Source organism: Chrysemys picta, chromosome 1 (assembly GCF_011386835.1).
Source record: "Chrysemys picta bellii isolate R12L10 chromosome 1, ASM1138683v2, whole genome shotgun sequence".
In the NCBI taxonomy this organism is placed as follows: Eukaryota; Metazoa; Chordata; order Testudines; family Emydidae; genus Chrysemys; species Chrysemys picta.
This window is the reverse complement of record NC_088791.1, coordinates 284847157-284865616: the sequence shown is the minus strand read 5'-3', so window position 1 is coordinate 284865616 and position 18460 is coordinate 284847157. Positions and strand designations below refer to the sequence as shown.

The 18460-nt window shown below is 38.9% G+C and overlaps 1 long non-coding RNA gene across 1 annotated transcript; it reads right to left on the bottom strand.

Annotated features, from left to right (window-relative positions):
- Positions 1–1904: 1904 nt before the first annotated feature.
- LOC112061800 (uncharacterized) lies at positions 1905–14447 on the bottom strand. The gene is made up of 3 exons (XR_002890398.3): positions 14148–14447; positions 10686–10773; positions 1905–2201 (listed from the first exon to the last, which is right to left on the bottom strand). It is a non-coding gene; the product is annotated as an uncharacterized LOC112061800 (long non-coding RNA).
- Between the last annotated feature and the right edge of the window lie 4013 nt (positions 14448–18460).

Below are 18460 nucleotides of genomic sequence, written 5' to 3'. Positions count from 1 at the left end.
ATTTGGGATGTGCAGAGCTGCGGCGGCCAGAAAAAGAGGCGACTTTCCCAAGCTCCAGAGCTGCGGCTGCTGCGGAGAGACAGCCCTCCTTCCCAGCCCCAGCTCTGTGGCTGCTGTGGCGGGGGAGAGAGGGCACATCCATCAAATTAGAAAGGTAAGACTACTGATATTAAAATATGAGATGTGTGCTTTTAATTTTAGAACAAAAAATGTTTATTATTATTACTTTTTTTTATATAGTGCTTTTATCCAAAGCGCTTTACAATAGTTAGCTAACGGTACAAACAACATTTGGAAAGATCATTAAGTGGTCCTCAGACTCCCTCAGCAATTTTCAAGTGGTCCGTGGAAAAAAAAGTTTGAGAACCACTGTTCTAAACTAAAGTGGTGCAAATCATGCAACAGATATCTGACTCTCAATCCATTAGACACTCAGCTACTTTTCTAAGCCATTTTCCTTAGTGAAATGGAGATTGAAGAGTCTAACCCATCTACCAACATTGACAATACTCAACATGAAATGTCATTAATTCACTATTGTAATGCAATTTTTAACATGTTTGTTTCCATAATATTTACATGTCAGTCTTTGTATAATATATGCTAGAGGAAGTACTCTGAAAAGCTTTGGATTCTCATTTAAATTTCATTAATCCACAAATTTTGTAGGCTTTCTGATCTTCTTGAACTGGAATTTGAAGGCATCCTTTCTCTGAATGTGAATGTGTGCACACACACCAAATTAGATGCAGGTCATATACACTTGAGGCTACAGTAACATAACAAAATAAACCTTACACTGTAGCCCACCCTATTTCCCTTATAAGCATTATCTGTTTGATTGTAGCCATGTTTGATAGCTTTCTGGTTCCCTCCATTCACAAGGCTGGCCCATTTGAACAATCACACAAGGAAACTGATATAAACTTTTGATAGTCATTTAAAACTACATTAGACAATGCACTTGAGAGTAATGAACTGAATGATCTTGTATTGGCAATGAACAAGTGACCCAACAAATCTTTTCCATAAGATGTTCCTATGTTTCTATGACTTGTTTACATACCATATACTGTGTCAGCCTGGTAAATTTCAGTGAGGATGAGAAGTCCTTGAAGTCTCTCTGCATGTGAGATTTCTCAAGCTGTGGGTTCCCCCTTCCCTCCATAAGGTGTTTAGTTTTGTTTTGTTTTTGTTTTGTTTTGTTTTGTTCTCATTTTAACTCAGAAAGATGAAGTGACTGACAAGCAAGCTGAATGAAAGGATGAAGGGTAGCATTAGCTTAGCCATGCTGGGCAGCATCCAGTAAAAAAAACCCTAACGTATGAACCATCTTTACTTATACTCGAGTCTTTGAAGCCTAAAAGATCTAGAGACAGAGCCTCAGCTGGTGTAAATTGTCATGAGGATCCGCCCCATGATCTTCACTTAGATTTTCTCTCCCATCAGGAGCTGGGGTATAATAAACTGATTCAGTAATATTTCAGTTATGTTCCACTTAAATGAACTTGTGATATTCAAGTAGTTTTGGATTGTTTCCAAGCCTTTTCCCATCCATAATCTACATTTTCTGCATCTCAAGGTAAGATTATTTTAAGGTAGACAATTATGTTTTTCAGCTAAAAATATGTGAGTGAAACAATGTGAGTAATTCAAATGATGGTTTTTTTTAAATCAATTGACCTTCAAACTTAGCACATATTCAACATCTAATCTTCTCATTCCCTAAAATGACAAATTACTATTACCACATAAAGTAAGGAGATTAGGTAATTTATTTTTCATAGCCCAGTTATGTACAGTAATTACTCTAACTCCATAGGTTTTACTTGCCTCTTTATTGCATGTTGCATTTATTTTTCCCTATCAATTATTTAGGAGCTAGTTAGTAGGTACAAAAGTAATTACCATGAGACAATCAGAACAGCCATTGAAAAGGCAGAAAAACAAATGCATTTATTTTGTACAAACAGTACTACTAGCTTGATCTTTTTCCATGACAGTCACTGGTAGTAGACTGGGCTCTATGGAAGTATATTGAAACTTCCATATAAAAGTCTGACATTTTATTACAGATTAGCTATTCAAAATCTCCCCCACTTTCCCAGCATTATCATCTCAAGTCTGACGTCTCTTCACACACAAACTCTACTGAAGTCAGTGAAGGAAGCTGTGTTGCACAAGGATTGCTGGATCAGGCCCTATAGTAGCAAAATAATGCAAAGTATTACAGTGAAGTCTGTAACTCTAAGCAACTACTCAAGGGAAAGAAAATGGTCTTTTCCCTTAAGGTCTTTTAATAAATATGGCTGTGTGATATTTTATCAATGTAAGGGAATTCCACAAAAGCTTAAATCATATTTGATATAAAAATATTTATAAAACACAATGTATATTTGAGTATTTTTTATAAAACAATTGAAGTTCAAATAGTTGTAAAACTAAATATTAATATATAAAATGCCATTTACAGCCAGACATGCTGGTCTGAATTCAAGTTCCCCTAGGTACATTTGAAAAAATATTGTGTTTATTAACTTAACAGAATGGTATTTTAGTGTAAAAAATTCAGTCAATATGCAGACCTGTGCAGAGTCTTCTGTGCATAAGCTGTAGGCCAGATTCTCAACTAGTGAATATTTGCTAGCTCCACGGTATTCTACAGAGCTATGCTGATTTACACCAGCTAAGAATCTGGCCTATAGTTTGTGTATTGAGGTCAATGGAGCCAGTTTATTTACATTTGCTGAGAATCTGAGCACTGAAATCCAAAAGCTAAGGTTCAATGCTTGGACATATAATTTTATTATTAATAGAAATGTGCTCAGATCATTGCAGGAATTTAAAGAAAAGCCACCGGATACAGAAAAAAAGTTATATAATACCCACCATATGTAATCCTGGAGCCAAATATCAGACAAAACAAAATGTTGTCACTTAGTGTTAAGGTTTGGAATCTTTTCAGGGAGTAGCCATTTGTTTAGATCAGGGGTCGACAACCTCTGGTACGAGGTTCGCCAGGGTAAGCACCCTGGCGGGCTGGGCCAGTTTGTTTACCTGCCGCGTCGGCAGGTTTGGCCAATCACAGCTCCCACTGGCGGCGGTTCACCGCTCCAGGCCAATGGGGGCGGCGGGAAGCCGTGGCCAGCACATCTCTCTCCCGCGCTGCTTCCCACAGTCCCCATTGGCCTGGGACAGTGAACCGCGGCCAATGGATCCGCCGAACCTGCTGACGTGGCAGGTAAACAAACTCGCCCAGCCTGCCAGGGTGCTTACCCTGGCGAGCTGCGTGCCAGAGATTGCCAACCCCTGGTTTAGATATAACACCCTACTATGTATCAACCTTCAGTATCAGAATTTACAAAATAAACCTATGATCAGGTTCCTAGAACTATCAAAGAAACATGATTATAATCACCACATGTGATAGTTAATTCATTTCATTCTGGTGCACAGACATATAGCCGTGAGACTCCCATTAACATTACCTTGTCTAATTACAAACCTTGTAATTATAGTGTTGATTATGGTTATTTTTTTGTTGCACCATCACAAATAAAATAGGTTTTTCATTATTGCACTGATCAATTATTTGTCTGAAATATATTGTTTCTTGTGGTTTGGGAATATGGATATCCAAAACTTTGGATGCTTATCCAAAACTTATATGAACTAACCTAACCTCTTGCATATGCAAAATGAGGTTGGGAATCTTGCAAGAACAGGCTTTTCTAAGATATCATAGAATCATAGAATATCAGGGTTGGAAGGGACCTCAGAAGCTCATCTAGTCCAACCTCCTGCTCAAAGCAGGACCAATTCCCAACTAATTCATCCCAGCCAGGGCTTTGCCAAGCCAGGCCTTAAAAACCTCCAAGGAAGGAGATTCCACCACCTCCCTAGGTAACGCATTCCAGTGCTTCACCACCCTCCTAGTGAAATAGTGTTTTCTAATATCCAATCTAGACCTCCCCCACTGCAACTTGAGACCATTGCTCCTTGTTCTGTCATCTGCCACCACTGAGAACAATCGAACTCCATCCTCTTTGGAACCCCCCTTCAGGTAGTTGAAAGCAGCTATCAAATCCCCTCTCATTCTTCTCTTCTGGAGACTGAACAATCCCAGGTCCCTCAGCCTCTCTTCATAAGTCATGTGCTCCAGACCCCTAATCATTTTTGTTGCCCTCCGCTGGACTCTTTCCAATTTTTCCACATCCTTCTTGTAGTGTGGGGCCCAAAACTGGACACAGTACTCCAGATGAGGCCTCACCAATGTCAAATAAAGGGGAACGATCACGTTCCTAGATCTGCTGGCAATGCTCCTACTTATACAGCCCAAAATGCCATTAGCCTTCTTGGCAACAAGAGCACGCTGTTGACTCATATCCAGCTTCTCATCCACTGTGACCCCTAGGTCCTTTTCTGCAGAACTGCTACTTACCCATTCGGTCCCTAGTCTGTAGCAGTGCATAGGATTCTTCCATCCTAAGTGCAGGACTCTGCACTTGTCCTTGTTGAACCTTATCAGGTTTTTTTTGGCCCAATCCTCTAATTTGTCTAGATCCCTCTGTATCCGATCCCTACCCTCCAGTGTATCTACCACGCCTCCCAGTTTAGTGTCATCTGCAAACTTGCTGAGAGTGCAGTCCACACCATCCTCCAGATCATTAATAAAGATATTAAACAAAACTGGCCCCAGGACTGACCCTTGGGGCACTCCACTTGAAACCGGCTGCCAACTAGACATGGAGCCATTGATCACTACCTGTTGAGCCCGACGATCCAGCCAGCTTTCTATCCACCTTACAGTCCATTCATCCAGCCCATACTTCTTTAACTTGGCGGCAAGTTATCTGCCTTTCTCTAGGAAGGCGGTATCACAAGTACCATTTTCCTGTAGTATTTTGGCAGCTTTGTTCCTAGTCTTGCCCAGATTCCTGGAGTACAAAGACACTAGCTATCAAAAACCATTAGAGTCTAAACAAATGTGAGTTTCATTTGTTCCTAGCAATCAATGAATGTGTAATGAGGATTATGTTTTTCTTCAAACATGCTTAATTCATGCCTATTTTTTTTTTTATCTGATTGGCTGGATTTTTGCCATAAAGAACATCTTCTTAGGAATACATTAGAGTAAGAGAAACTTAAAAAAGGAAAATCTAAGCAATAACTCCATTAGCATAAATATATATGGAACTGAACTGACCAAGCTGTAGGCTTTTCTGTCACCAAAGTAATTTTATAATTTTAAAATGCAAGTTATTCACATCCTAATGGTTCTTTTCCTTTAAATATACATGAAAACTATTAAAAAATGCAGAGTAAATCTCACTGTAGCTTATAACAGTTCTGCTATACAGTAAATGAATTTTAATGGTCAAATGTTGTCAGTAGTCCATGCATCCAAATCTAACTAACATCAGTGAGGGTTCCAGTGTATACTGAAAATCTTGTACTGCTACTGGATTCTTTCTATAGAATAGAATTAAAGAGACAAGGTGTGTGAGGTAATATTTTTTTTATTGGACCCACTTCTGAAGGTGAGAGTGGCAAGTTTTTGAGATTACACAGAACCCTTCTTTAGGTGTGGGAAACATTCACACAGAGTGTCACAGGGTGGTACAGATTGTTTAGCATAAGTACAGGTTTCAGAGTAGCAGCCGTGTTAGTCTGTATCTGCAAAAAGAACAGGAGTACTTGTGGCACCTTAGAGACTAACAAATTTATTAGAGTTTAAGCTTTCATTGGCTACAGCCCACTTCTTCAGATGCATATAGAATGGAACATATATTGAGGAGATATACACACATACAGAGAGCATGAACAGGTGGGAGTTGTCTTACCAACTCTGAGAGGCCAATTAAGTAAGAGAATGCCCCTCTGCCATGTACATTGGCCAAACCAGACAGTCTCTACGCAAAAGAATTAATGGACACAAATCTGACATCAGGAATCATAATACTCAAAAACCAGTGGGAGAACACTTTAACCTGTCTGGTCATTCAATGACAGACCCGAGGGTGGCTATTTTACAACAGAAAAACTTCAAAAACAGACTCCAATGAGAGACTGCTGAGCTGGAATTGATATGCAAACTAGATACAATCAATTTAGGATTGAATAAGGACTGGGAATGGCTGAGCCATTACAAACATTGAATCTATCTTCCCTTTTAAGTATTCTCACACTTCTTATCAAACTGTCTGTACTGGGCTATCTTGATTATCACTTCAAATTTTTTTCTCTCTTACTTAATTGGCCTCTCAGAGTTGGTAAGACAACTCCCACCTGTTCATGCTCTCTGTATGTGTGTATATATCTCCTCAATATATGTTCCATTCTATATGCATCCGAAGAAGTGGGCTGTAGCCCACGAAAGCTTATGCTCTAATAAATTTGTTAGTCTCTAAGGTTCCACAAGTACTCCTGTTCTTTTAGCATAAGTAGCACATATTTCAAGGGACCATTCAAGGTGAAGTGGCCTGTTAATACCCCTGTAATTTTAAGGGGGGAAAGGAAGAGATGGGGTAAAAGGCAGTTGGGAGGCATGTGACAAAAGCCCACAGGTAAGTCCAAACATGGAGACCTGGGAGAAGGGTCGGAATCTGGGAGGAGCATGGGCCTCTATAGCAGGGATAAGAGAAAGACAAGAGAGAACATAAGGGGGAAATCAAATCAGTATCTTAGATGTCTGTATACCAGGGGTGGGCAACCTACGGCCTGCGGGATGCATGCGGCCTGGCAGGGTAAACTGCTGGCAGGCCCCCTGACAGTTTGTTTACATTTGACGGTATTGAGTGTTTTAAGGCAGACATTCTGAACTTTCTCATCAGAAGTTCGTCCAATAAAATATATTACCTCACCCACCTTGTTTCTCTAATATCCTGGGACTGACATGGCTACAACAACTCTGCATACATAGAATAGAATTGAATTTTGTAGAACCTGTTTGAAATAGATCACATGGAAAAGCTTTACAAAAAGTGAGCAATCAAAATCAAAAGGAAAAATAATAGGTTTTATAGTGAGATTTAAAGAGGAGTTAGTGGCTCAACATGAGGCACAGGAGATTTATTGGGTGTTACAAAAAAAGGTAGTATCCAGCTGCAAAAGAAAGTGGAGAAGGAAAATAAGGACTGGAAAAAGGTACAGTGGGGTCAAAGTGGGTGGGGGATACAGATGCCAGTTAGAATTGTTGGGTGAGAAGTCACACACTCGGGTCTGGGACTCCGAGGTTTGTTCATTCCAACCTGTATTTGAACCAAAAGCATACCCTGTGATTACAATTATTATTAAATAAACTAGAGACATACAGTAAAAGATAGTGAACAAACTACCTTCTGAGACATAGGTGGGTCACAATGGATTTTTCTTATGGTATTCTGCCTATCCTTTACAAAATTCCCACATATTACATATTTGTTAGTTTCCCTTCCAATAACCATTAAATATTATGAAAATTATGTATATTTTGTAACTTATACAATACACATGCATAAACTGCAATTGGCATAACTTTTGCTGTTCTTGTTATTTCACGCTATGTCTCTCTTCTAACTCGTTTATTATGCACTGATCATGTATATTTGACCAGGTCATTTAGACCATTTTCTCTGCATAAAGGTTTTTCTGGACTTCCCAGTTTGTCTACTTGCCTTTTCCCTAATTACTTTTTGGCAGCACATTTTGTTTGTTTGCTTTGTTTCAATTTAATCACATCCTGTGGTGAAAACATCCCCTTTGTCCTATACAGCAGTTATAAACAAGTTTACTTAATAACAAGGTCACCAAGGCAACATTTCACTCATGTCAAGGAAACTGCAAACTAGGCCAAAGACAGCCTTGCTGTCCAAACTTATGCATCAGATACCACCATTATAACATGTTTCCATAGAACCTCCTGGTTTAATTGATTCAGAAGCAAATAGGAAGGTAGTGAGAAAAGTCGGGAATTATATGGCCACTTTCCTGTGAAACATAAACCCATGCCACAACATTCTGAAAGCCATGCTTATTAAAATTCCTTTGTAGAAGTAATTACTGGTTCTTTTCCTAGCATATTAATTTCTTTTGTTTTAAATATTAAAAGTAATTTGACTATAGTATAGCTTAATTGTTTGGCAGTTGTTTTGGTCTATTTAAATGAAGTAATTTGCCTGTATAACAAGTCTTTGCCACACAGTTAACTAATTTATAGTCATAGTTTAAAAATGGTGAAACCATTATTAAGCTGTTAAAAATATCTGCTCTTGGGTTGAGAGCTTGTATGATAAACTTTCTGCCAAAAAGAGTTTTAACAGCCACATTAATATAAACCAGTGGAAAATTAGTTACGATCAATATTATTAGTTTTATTTTCAAATCAAGGTGGGAGGGGGAGAAAGGTAACTTTACTTACAGGAATACCATGATGTTTTTAACTTATTGCAATTTATTTTTTAAGAAGTCCTTTGATCAATAGTTCCTTGACAAACATCATGTTGCGTCTAACGAAGTGGATATTCACCCATGAAAGCTTATGCTCCAATCAATACATCTGTTAGACTTTAAGCTGCAACAGGATTCTCGGTTGCTTTTTACAGATCCAGACTAACACGGCTAGCCCTCTGATACTTGACAAACATGTTGACCATGGCAAATGACATCTTTTCCCCTGGATCAGATCCTAATCTGACAATTCGCTATCTTTCAAATTGATTATAGACTTCTGGACTGAAGAGGCCAAAAAAAAAAAAAGGGAAAAAAAGAGAGAACTATTTAAATATGATACAACTTTTTTTGCAATATTATAGGTGGCAGTAGTAGGTTCATTATAAACCAATATTTTAGGTTACAACTAAGCTTCCATTATTGAACCCTGTTTTCATTCACTTAAAATAAATACGTGATGGATTGCAAAAAACCTAGTTGATCACTATGACTTGCTTCCTTTCTCTTTCCCTGCTGTCTACTCAGTGTTATCTGCCACCAACTCCAGTTCTTTCTCTCACTCTCATTAGAGTGAAAGAAATGAGCCAAGGGCAGGGATTGATCTGATGGTCTGACATGGGAAGAAAAAGACCATAATTTAGCCACTGGAACTGCCCATTCTAGCTGCCTGTCAAAAGTCAGGGACTTAGAAGAGGATGGTAGTAAAGCAGCCTAAAGTCCCAGCAGCTCTAATCAGAAGTAGGCTGTAAAGTCTGTGGAGGAAGAAAGAGGGAGCAGACATCAGAAAGCAAGAGTGGAAGACACTCAGAGGAGAGTGGGAAATTACAAATTTCACCAGAGGAAGCAAATAGTAGAAAAGGGATCGGCAACCTTTGGCACGCAGCCTGTCAGGGAAATCAGCTGGCGGGGCTGGATGGTTTGTTTACCTGCAGCGTCCGCAGGTTCGGCCGATCACAGCTCTCACTGGCTGTGGTTTGCCATTCAAGGTCAATGGGGGCTGCGTGAAGCAGCGGCCAGCACATCCCTGAGCCCCCGCTGCTTCCCGCAGCCCCCATTGTCCTGGGACGGTGGGAGCTGTGATCGGCCAAACCTGCGGATGCTGCAGGTAAACAAACCTTCCTGGCCTGCCAATGGATTTCCCTGATGGGCCGCATGCCAAAGTTTGCTGATCCCTGCTGTAGAAGGCAACAAGTTAATGGCGGGGGGATAAAGAGGGAAGAAAGAAATAAAAATCCTGATCAAGAACAAAACTCAAGACTGCTGAAGTTATTTTTAATTGATTTTTAAATAGTTATGTGCCAAAACATTAGAAAAACATAGAGTTAGTTTAGTTTTATATTGTGGGACATGTTTTGGCGTGTGCTTCTGTGAGACGATGAATGGTTTTGCAGATCTCATTGTGAAATGATAGCTGAAAGAGAAGGCCACTTTCTGGATATATGGGAAAAAGAATAATCTTGGGAGAGGATTGGTTGTTTTACAGCATTGAGAGGAAGGATGATTATGTGGTTAAAACACTGAACTGGGTTTCAGGAAATCTTGGGTTCATTTATTGGCTCTGCCACAGATAAACCTTGCCCAAGGTGGCACAGTCCTTTAGCCTCTCCCTACCTCAGATCCTCAGCCATTAAATGGATAATGTACTTGTTTTCTCTGACCCTTTCTCTTACTAGATTGCAAGCTCTCTGGACAAGGTTGATATGTCTGTTCAGCATCAAGCACAATTGAGCCCCAATTTTGATTAGAGATCCTAGATACTACTGTAGCACAAACAATAATAGTACTGTTTGTTACTATGTGGATCTGATGGGATATAGACAAAGGCACATTGTGGGCTCTGTAGTTCTGTTGGGTTTGTTGCTTGTTTATTGACTTTCTAGCAGAACTTAACTTGCTGCACTGTCAATTTATCCTTGTGAAGATTCCAGGTAAACAAGAGATTTATTTTATTTTGCCAAAAACTTTTCAAGCCAGATTGTGGCCCAGGGAACAGTTCCATGTTGACTTCAGATTGCAGGTGCTCAGTATGGCCTTAGCTTTCCTAAAAGAGAAGCCATTTTCTTTCCCATTTCTGCACTGGCCAGTAGAACCAGATGAACATAGGCAAGAGTGCTGCCGGCAGCTTCTGCTGAAGTTAGAATTCTCAGCACACCACCCCACACCTCCACACCCACCCTGCGGGCTGCAGTTATGCCACAATTTGGCTCTTTATTTTGGACTTTGTAAAAAACTTTCCAGAATGCAGAGAACTGTACCTCATATTTCAAAATGTTCCAAGGGAAGATTCCTGAGCCTCCTTATGCTAAGGCTGCCTGACAGCATCTAACAGGGCTGGTGATAGGCCTGGAAAAGATAGAGTGAGGTAGGAAATCATCTACAGGAATACAATCATGTACCTATGCATTAAAGATAGTAAGTAGCTTTTTCACTCATTTATTGTAGGCATCATGGAGGAAGATGGGTTTCAGGAACATTTAACTTCTGAAAGTCTGGTAGCGCCACAGTAGGAAGGACATTCCAAGGGAACATGGGGCATTAAGCTGGGTGGAACAGACCTACCTGATAAGAAATGAGGTCAGATAAATTTGAGAAGTGGAGTTATGGAGGGTCTTGAAGGCTAGAGTAAGTTGTTTAAATTACACTGGTCTACAATTTTTGAGAAGTCGTCTGCTTCAGAGATAAAATGTGCTATTATTATGTATTTTGATGTGCTGAATTCAAATATGACGATTAAAACAACTGATTGGCTACTGTTTCTAAGATATTTAAGTTTATACATTTTATGTCTATGTATATTGTGTAGATAGTAGAGTTTTAATCATAAATTGTAAACCTAGATCTTTTCATGTGTTTATGGCTGCTTTACATGATAATATTTCACCTGTCCTGTTTATGTAAGACTTTAAAAATCAGCAAAAGGGTTATATAAATAAAATTTATTATGAAACAAAAAGCAAAAAATTACTATGTACACTCACTCCTCCGCAGTTCGGTGGAAAAAAATCTAGATGAGAGTGCAAAAAATGTATCTTTAGTGACATGTTGCAACCAAGGCTTTTGTATGCCTTCAGGAGGTTTTCCACCAACAACCTGTAGTTGTCTGCCTTGTTGTTTCCGAGAAAATGTATTGCCTGGAAGGCTTTCAACGCCGTCTTTTCCTTGCCACGCAGTGCATGGTCAAATGCATCATCTTGAAGAAGTTCACAAATCTGAGGACCAACAAAGACACCTTCCTTTATCTTAGCTTCACTTAACTTTGGAAATTTTCCACGGAGGTACTTGAAAGCTGCTTGTGTTTTGTCAATGGCCTTGACAAAGTTCTTCATCAGACCCAGCTTGATGTGTATGGGTGGTAACAAAATCTTCCTTGATTCAACAAGTGGTGGATGCTGAACACTTTTCCTCCCAGGCTCAAATGACTGTCGGAGTGGCCAATCTTTCTTGATGTAGTGGGAATCTCTTGCATGACTATCCCATTTGCAGAGAAAACAGCAGGACTTTGTGTATCCAGTCTGCAGACCAAGCAAGAGAGCAACAACCTTCAAATCGCCACAAAGCTTCTACTGATGTTGGTCATAGTTTATGCACCTCAAAAGTTCTTTCATGTTGTCATAGTTTTCCTTCATATGGACTGCATGACCAACTGGAATTGATGGGAAAACATTGCCATTATGCAGTAAAACAGCTTTAAGACTCGTCTTCGATGAATTAATGAACAGTCTCCACTCATCTGGATCGTGAACGATGTTGAGGGCTGCCATCACACCATCGATGTTGTTGCAGGCTACAAGATCACCTTCCATGAAGAAGAATGGGACAAGATCCTTTTGCCGGTCACGGAACATGGAAACCCTAACATCACCTGCCAGGAGATTCCACTGCTGTAGTCTGGAGCCCAACAGCTCTGCCTTACTCTTGGGTAGTTCCAAATCCCTGACAAGGTCATTCAGTTCATCTTGTGTTATGAGGTGTGGTTCAGAGGAGGAGGATGGGAGAAAATGTGTCTCCTGTGACATTGATGGTTCAGGACCAGAAGTTTCATCCTCTTCCTCGTCTGACTCAAGTGAGAATGATTCTGGTGCAGCAGGAACCGGCAGTCCTTCTCCGTGGGGTACTGGGCGTATAGCTGATGGAATGTTTGGATAATGCACAGTCCACTTTTTCTTCTTTGACACACCTTTCCCAACTGGAGGCACTATGCAGAAGTAACAATTGCTGGTATGATCTGTTGGCTCTCTCCAAATCATTGGCACTGCAAAAGGCATAAATTTCCTTTTCCTGTTCAACCACTGGTGAAGATTTTTTGCACAAGTGTTGCAGCACATGTGTGGGGCCCACCTCTTGTCCTGAGCTCCAATTTTGCAGCCAAAATAAAGGTGATAGGCTTTCTTAACCATAGTGGTTATACTGCACTTTTGTGATGCAAAAGTCACTTCACCACAAACATAGCAGAAGTTATCTGCACTGTTCACTCAAGTACGAGGCATCTCTGCTTACTTTGGCTAAACAGAAATGTGTCCCTTTGCAAAATCAAACACTGACAAATAAGAGAGCATGACACTGTATGATTTCTAGAGCTGATATAGGGCAATTTGTTCAGCAGAGTGATGTAAGCTTCGTTATGAGTGCATCATCCATGACTTCTAGGAATAACATGATGCAATTCATATCATGTATGACGCAATACCAGCTTCAGATTGCATCATTCATTGTTTTGCCTAAAAAGCACGTACTGTCCAAACCCAGTCATAGATTTATTCATAGATCCAGTCAAGGATGTATTTTAGTCATTTCTGGTTTAAATTGAGATCCCTTCCCTTTATAACTCACTTATCCTCCGCCATTCCCAAGTCAAGGGTCGTATATACTGACCCAATAGCATATCTTGAAAACTAGAGCCAATCAACAATTTTAAGCATCATTTTCGTTCTCAGTGACCCAGAATTAGTGAAGTTTGACAACATTTATTTCAGAAGCATTTTGGCTGTTATCTATGTTATCTATGATAGAGAATTCCTGGCTTATAGGGCCAATGGACTGCTATACAGAATCTTCCTGAGATCACATTTCCATTATAGCAATACTTCTATTCATGAGACTCTGCAGCCTTTGTTGACACACAAGGTTGTCTGCACTAATGGACCCCCTGCAAGCTGTTAGCCAGGTTCTCTGTACCCATCCCAAGTATTTGATGCAGAAAGGAAATTTGAGAATGAGCCGGGGTAGGATCACAAATTCAATAAGTAAGAGTAATAATGTGTTCAGCTATTTAAAGGCATTATTTGTTACGTATGGCTGCAATGTAACATAGTAATAAAGTTACATTTTAACAGTGATATATTTGGGGTTCCCAATACATTTTAGACTTTGTTGATGCTGCTGAAAAATATTGATGAGCCTGGATGATAAATAATTCCAGGTTTTAAGCACTAGATTACTTTGAATTTCATTTCCAGTGCTGATCCTGAAATAGCTCTGTGAGACAGTAGTTGTAAAAGTATGCAAATTTCTCAATGTCAGCTGCTCAGCAAAGATTGTCAGAGGCAATATGAAGCAAACATCTGCAGAAGAAAAAAATATTTCGAAATACTATTATCTCTTTTTAAAAAGTTATTTTGTATTTAAATTTTGCTCCCGCTTGAACAGATAAAATATCACGTCCATGAGAATTTGGGGAACAGAGATAGGTTAGACAGATTTTTCCCTATAGTACTTACCTCCATAAGTAGATGGTCCAGCTTCTCTTGTCTGACAAGTCAACATTGCATTATATAGCTGGAGATAAACCAATAGAAAATGTCTTTGTTTATGAGGGGAAGTGGGGGTCAGGAAAGCAGTCCTACACCAGATGACTCTCTCCAGCCTGGGGTAAGGAGATGGAATGAGTGAATTGGGACCAGGCATGGCAGAATGCAGCAGCAGTATGCTTCGTCCTCGGCCAGCATAAATTAGAGCTAAACTCGTGCAGTTGTGGCATGGCTCGGCTGCTTGGGGTTAGGGAGTCACCACCAGCTCCCTAGTGGCCTCCCTCTCAATGTGTCTGAGCCTAGTTTGGTCACAGTTAAGAATCTGGCCCAGTGTTCAGCAACCCATATGGTAAGGTCATCCATTTTTAACCCATTTCCATTCCACAGTATCAGAGAGACCCCTGTTATTTGCTATTCTAAATATAGGGGTACACTGAGATACCTCAGATACCACCGTATGATAACTGTAGCTAAATATAGATTTTTAATGGCAGGCACTGCATTTTGAATACCTGACCATATCAAATACTACTATGCACTGGGAGACAGCTCCAAATGGATCATTTATGGAAATGGCATCTTGGTAGGCAAAGTATTCTTGTTTTTAAACCATCTCTAGCCTTGAAGTTGAACAGGCAATTGATATCATTAATGTCATTTACACCAAGCACATACAGACAAACCCTATTAAGTTGGGTTTTTACCCAGTTTATTAGAAACATGAAAAATACAAACACATCAGATAAATCCAGCACTGGTAAATGTAATAGCAAGAAACTTGTTCATAAGCATAACTCATGATAGCAAGCAGTAAGCTTGAGTGCTCTGTAAACATAGTAGATTCCACAAATCCAGAATGATCTATGAAAAGCCATACCTCTGTTTGTTTTTTCTCACCTTTCCAGCTTTCAATTTAGTTGTGCAGACAGAAAGCATAGACAGCTACTGATGAGATTTGATTGCTACTCTATATTACTAACATAGTTAGATGTGATGCATCATAAAAGGTATTCCTATACAGATTTTTACAGAGGCAGTTTTCCAAATATCCCACCTGTTAAATGAGACATTGCTTAATTTATATTACTTGTGTTTATTTCTGCAAAGTCTACTTCCTGAGAAAATACTTAGCTTTGCAACACCCATTTCTAATGAAATATAAAAAGGAGGGTTGATAGTGAAATATTTCACCTGAGCCGTGTAGAGAATAGATGGATCACATCATGTATCTCTGCATAAGAACTCATAGTATACAGTGTTCTCTAATAATAGTAAATACATAATTTAAATACTTAATTCCCCTATTCATCCTCATCATTTTAAACTATGTCTTTTAAAGTGGAATAGAATAAAGAATTGCCATCATAGAGATGGAGGTGCAGAGACTTAATCTTCCCTTCCTTAATTCAGGAATTGCAGGGGCTGTTTTGGCATGTGCAGTCCTCAAAGCTCCTGTAACATGTGACTTTGTTGCAATGAGACATTGCGGGGTTGCAGAGTCACCAGGTTGAAAAATGCCTTAGGCATGAGGACTGCTGCAGAGATAGTTCATAGCTGGTGTAGAGCCTTCCTTCTCTATTAGACTTGTACTGAATGGCAACAATGAATCAGGCACATATTACTTGATCCTTCTTCCATTGATCTCAATGGGAGTTCTGTCATTTCCTTTAGTGGGAGGAAGATCATGCTCTGTTACTTTTTAATTAGAAATCTTAAAGACTGGGGTTAATATTAAAATATAATATCACATCAAATGTCTTTCCTATATTTTTCCTTTCCTTTTAATAATGTTGTCTCACTCTCACAACAGCCTGGTATCTTATATATGTCAGAATAGCTCCTAAAACCTCTTAAATGGGTACAGTGCCAAAGAACCTATATAAGGAGCCCTACATATACAGAATGGGGAAGTAGACATGAAGGGAGAGTGTCCATTTGGTTCACACGCAGTATAAATCCCAAATTTTACACTGGAGGCAAGTATTAGGCTTTGTCCACTATTCATTCCTTCTATACACCGCACATACTCTTTGGATGGAAATTATTTATAAACACTTGGAAATTTACATTTTAATCGCTACTCTGTACACATGTAGATGCAGATAACAGAAAGCAGGAAGGGGAAGGAAGAGACGAGGGAAAACAAAGTAGTGCATTATTTTGGCGCAAATATCTTTGTATAGAACATTTCTCCTTCCCAGGCTACTATAAAAGATGTCTAAACCATGGCTTTCTACATCTTGGTTAAAACATATTTAGCAAGCAACAGATTACATATGCTTGGTTCATGCAAGGTAAAAATAATTAATTTACAAAATCTCTTGTAAGCAATTCTGAATCCATCAAGTATTCAGTTCCTCTTTGCTTCTCGACCTAAGCTGGACAAACACATCTTACTTTTCCCCTCAAGGCCAAGTTCTCATAGTTCAACGCACATTTCATTATAGGATGTCTCAAGCTGTTCCATGTTTTCATCAAACATATTTGTAACTTCCACACTGCCACAACTAAAACACTAACATAGACTTCTCAGCAATGCCAACAAAATAGAACTATTGTAAAGTTTCTCAGACAAAGCCATTTTGAAGATGCTATGAACCAACACAAGGCAGATTTTTTTTCCAAATGTAAAATTCAAGTAAAGTTCTAAAACAACATAACTTTAAAACTTCTTGAGGCAGCTCCTCCACTAGTGTAAATCAATATAGCTCCAGGCTCCTTATTTCCTTTTTTAAAATTTCCCAGAAAAACTCAATCCTAGGATGAGACATAGCATGAGAAATCTCCAGAAATTGTCTTCTTTTGGGTTGTGATTGTGTGTGTGTGTGTCTTATATGCTAGCTCCCAAGAAATGGAAAAATTTAATAAAAGTTCCCATTTACTGGACCAATTTAAGATCTCTAATTATTTTACAGCAGAAATTATCAATAATCTATACAAAAGCAGATGAAAATATATTTGTCAAACAGCATCTTTAATTAATGTCTGAAATGAGGAAGATTGGCAGATATTTGCTTCAGATTAATATAACATTAGGAAGGTTGAATTAATGATATTTGTTATACAATTCCTGAGTCAGTTGCATTTATCATTGGGGAAAAACAATGAGGCATGTAAGTGTTTTTAATGTTATCCATGTAGTATCATTGTCTTTTTTATCAATCCTGTGTCAACCGAAGTTACTAGACAATAATAAAGATAAATCAACGTCTGACAGAGCTTTGTAGATACCATTCTAAATGACTGAGGAGGACTAAAATTTGTCATACTGTCTAATGCTTAACAATGAAAGTAATTCAAGGACAGTTACATTTTGTACAGGCTCTTCATCATTTCAATAGCTTAAAGCCACAAGGATAGTTTTTAATTGTTTATGTGATGTATCACTTGATTGTCTCCTTCACTCTGCACCAAGGAAGAACAGAGTAAATTAATAATAAGCTCAGGCACAGCTGCAAACTAGCTGCTACAGGACAAGATTGATTTGTATCTACAGTGCTGAAGCCTGGGCTCCAGATAAATAAGGAAGGAATATAAATTTTCTTCAATATCTCAAATCAGAATCTAAAGTTTGGTATTCCAAATTTCTATTGATACGACAGACTTTGATATATGGTACTCGGATAGGAATACAATTGAGTGGATTAACACTGAAAGTAGAAGAGCAGATAGAAGTTGAATGACTTTCCAAAGTGTGTTCTTTAGCTCTGTCACACATTTATATGGAGAAGCAGGTACTGAGTTTCAACACAAAAGTAATAATGAAAAGTAATGCAGACAGAAATAGCTTGCCTCCAGCTAGACTAATGGCAAGGTTAGATTACATCAATTAAACCAGAAAGCCTCCAAGATAAAGTTCATTCCACACATTACAAGCTTTTCCCCCCATTCCAAACAAATGTCTACTTTTACATGCATAAGGCAGTTTCACTGTAACTTCATATGCCTGGCAACATAATAGGACAGGGAGGTAGGGGGGGAGGGAAGGGAGGAATCTGCTAAAGTAGTAAACAAGGACATTAGACAATGTGAACTTACTTTAAAAAAATCTACAACAAATAAAATATTGAGGTAAAGTGACCTTCTTTTAAATATTCAGACACACTTGTGAAATTATAGTCAGTATTTTCCCAGCTGTAAAATTTTACTCTATAAAACAGTGCTTGCTTTCTTTTATATTTTGTTAAGCATTCTGAAAAATGTTTAAAAGCAGTGTAAAATAATTAAAAATGCATAAAAACAGCAAGCTGCATGACATTTTCTCTTTTGAAGTGCGATTACCT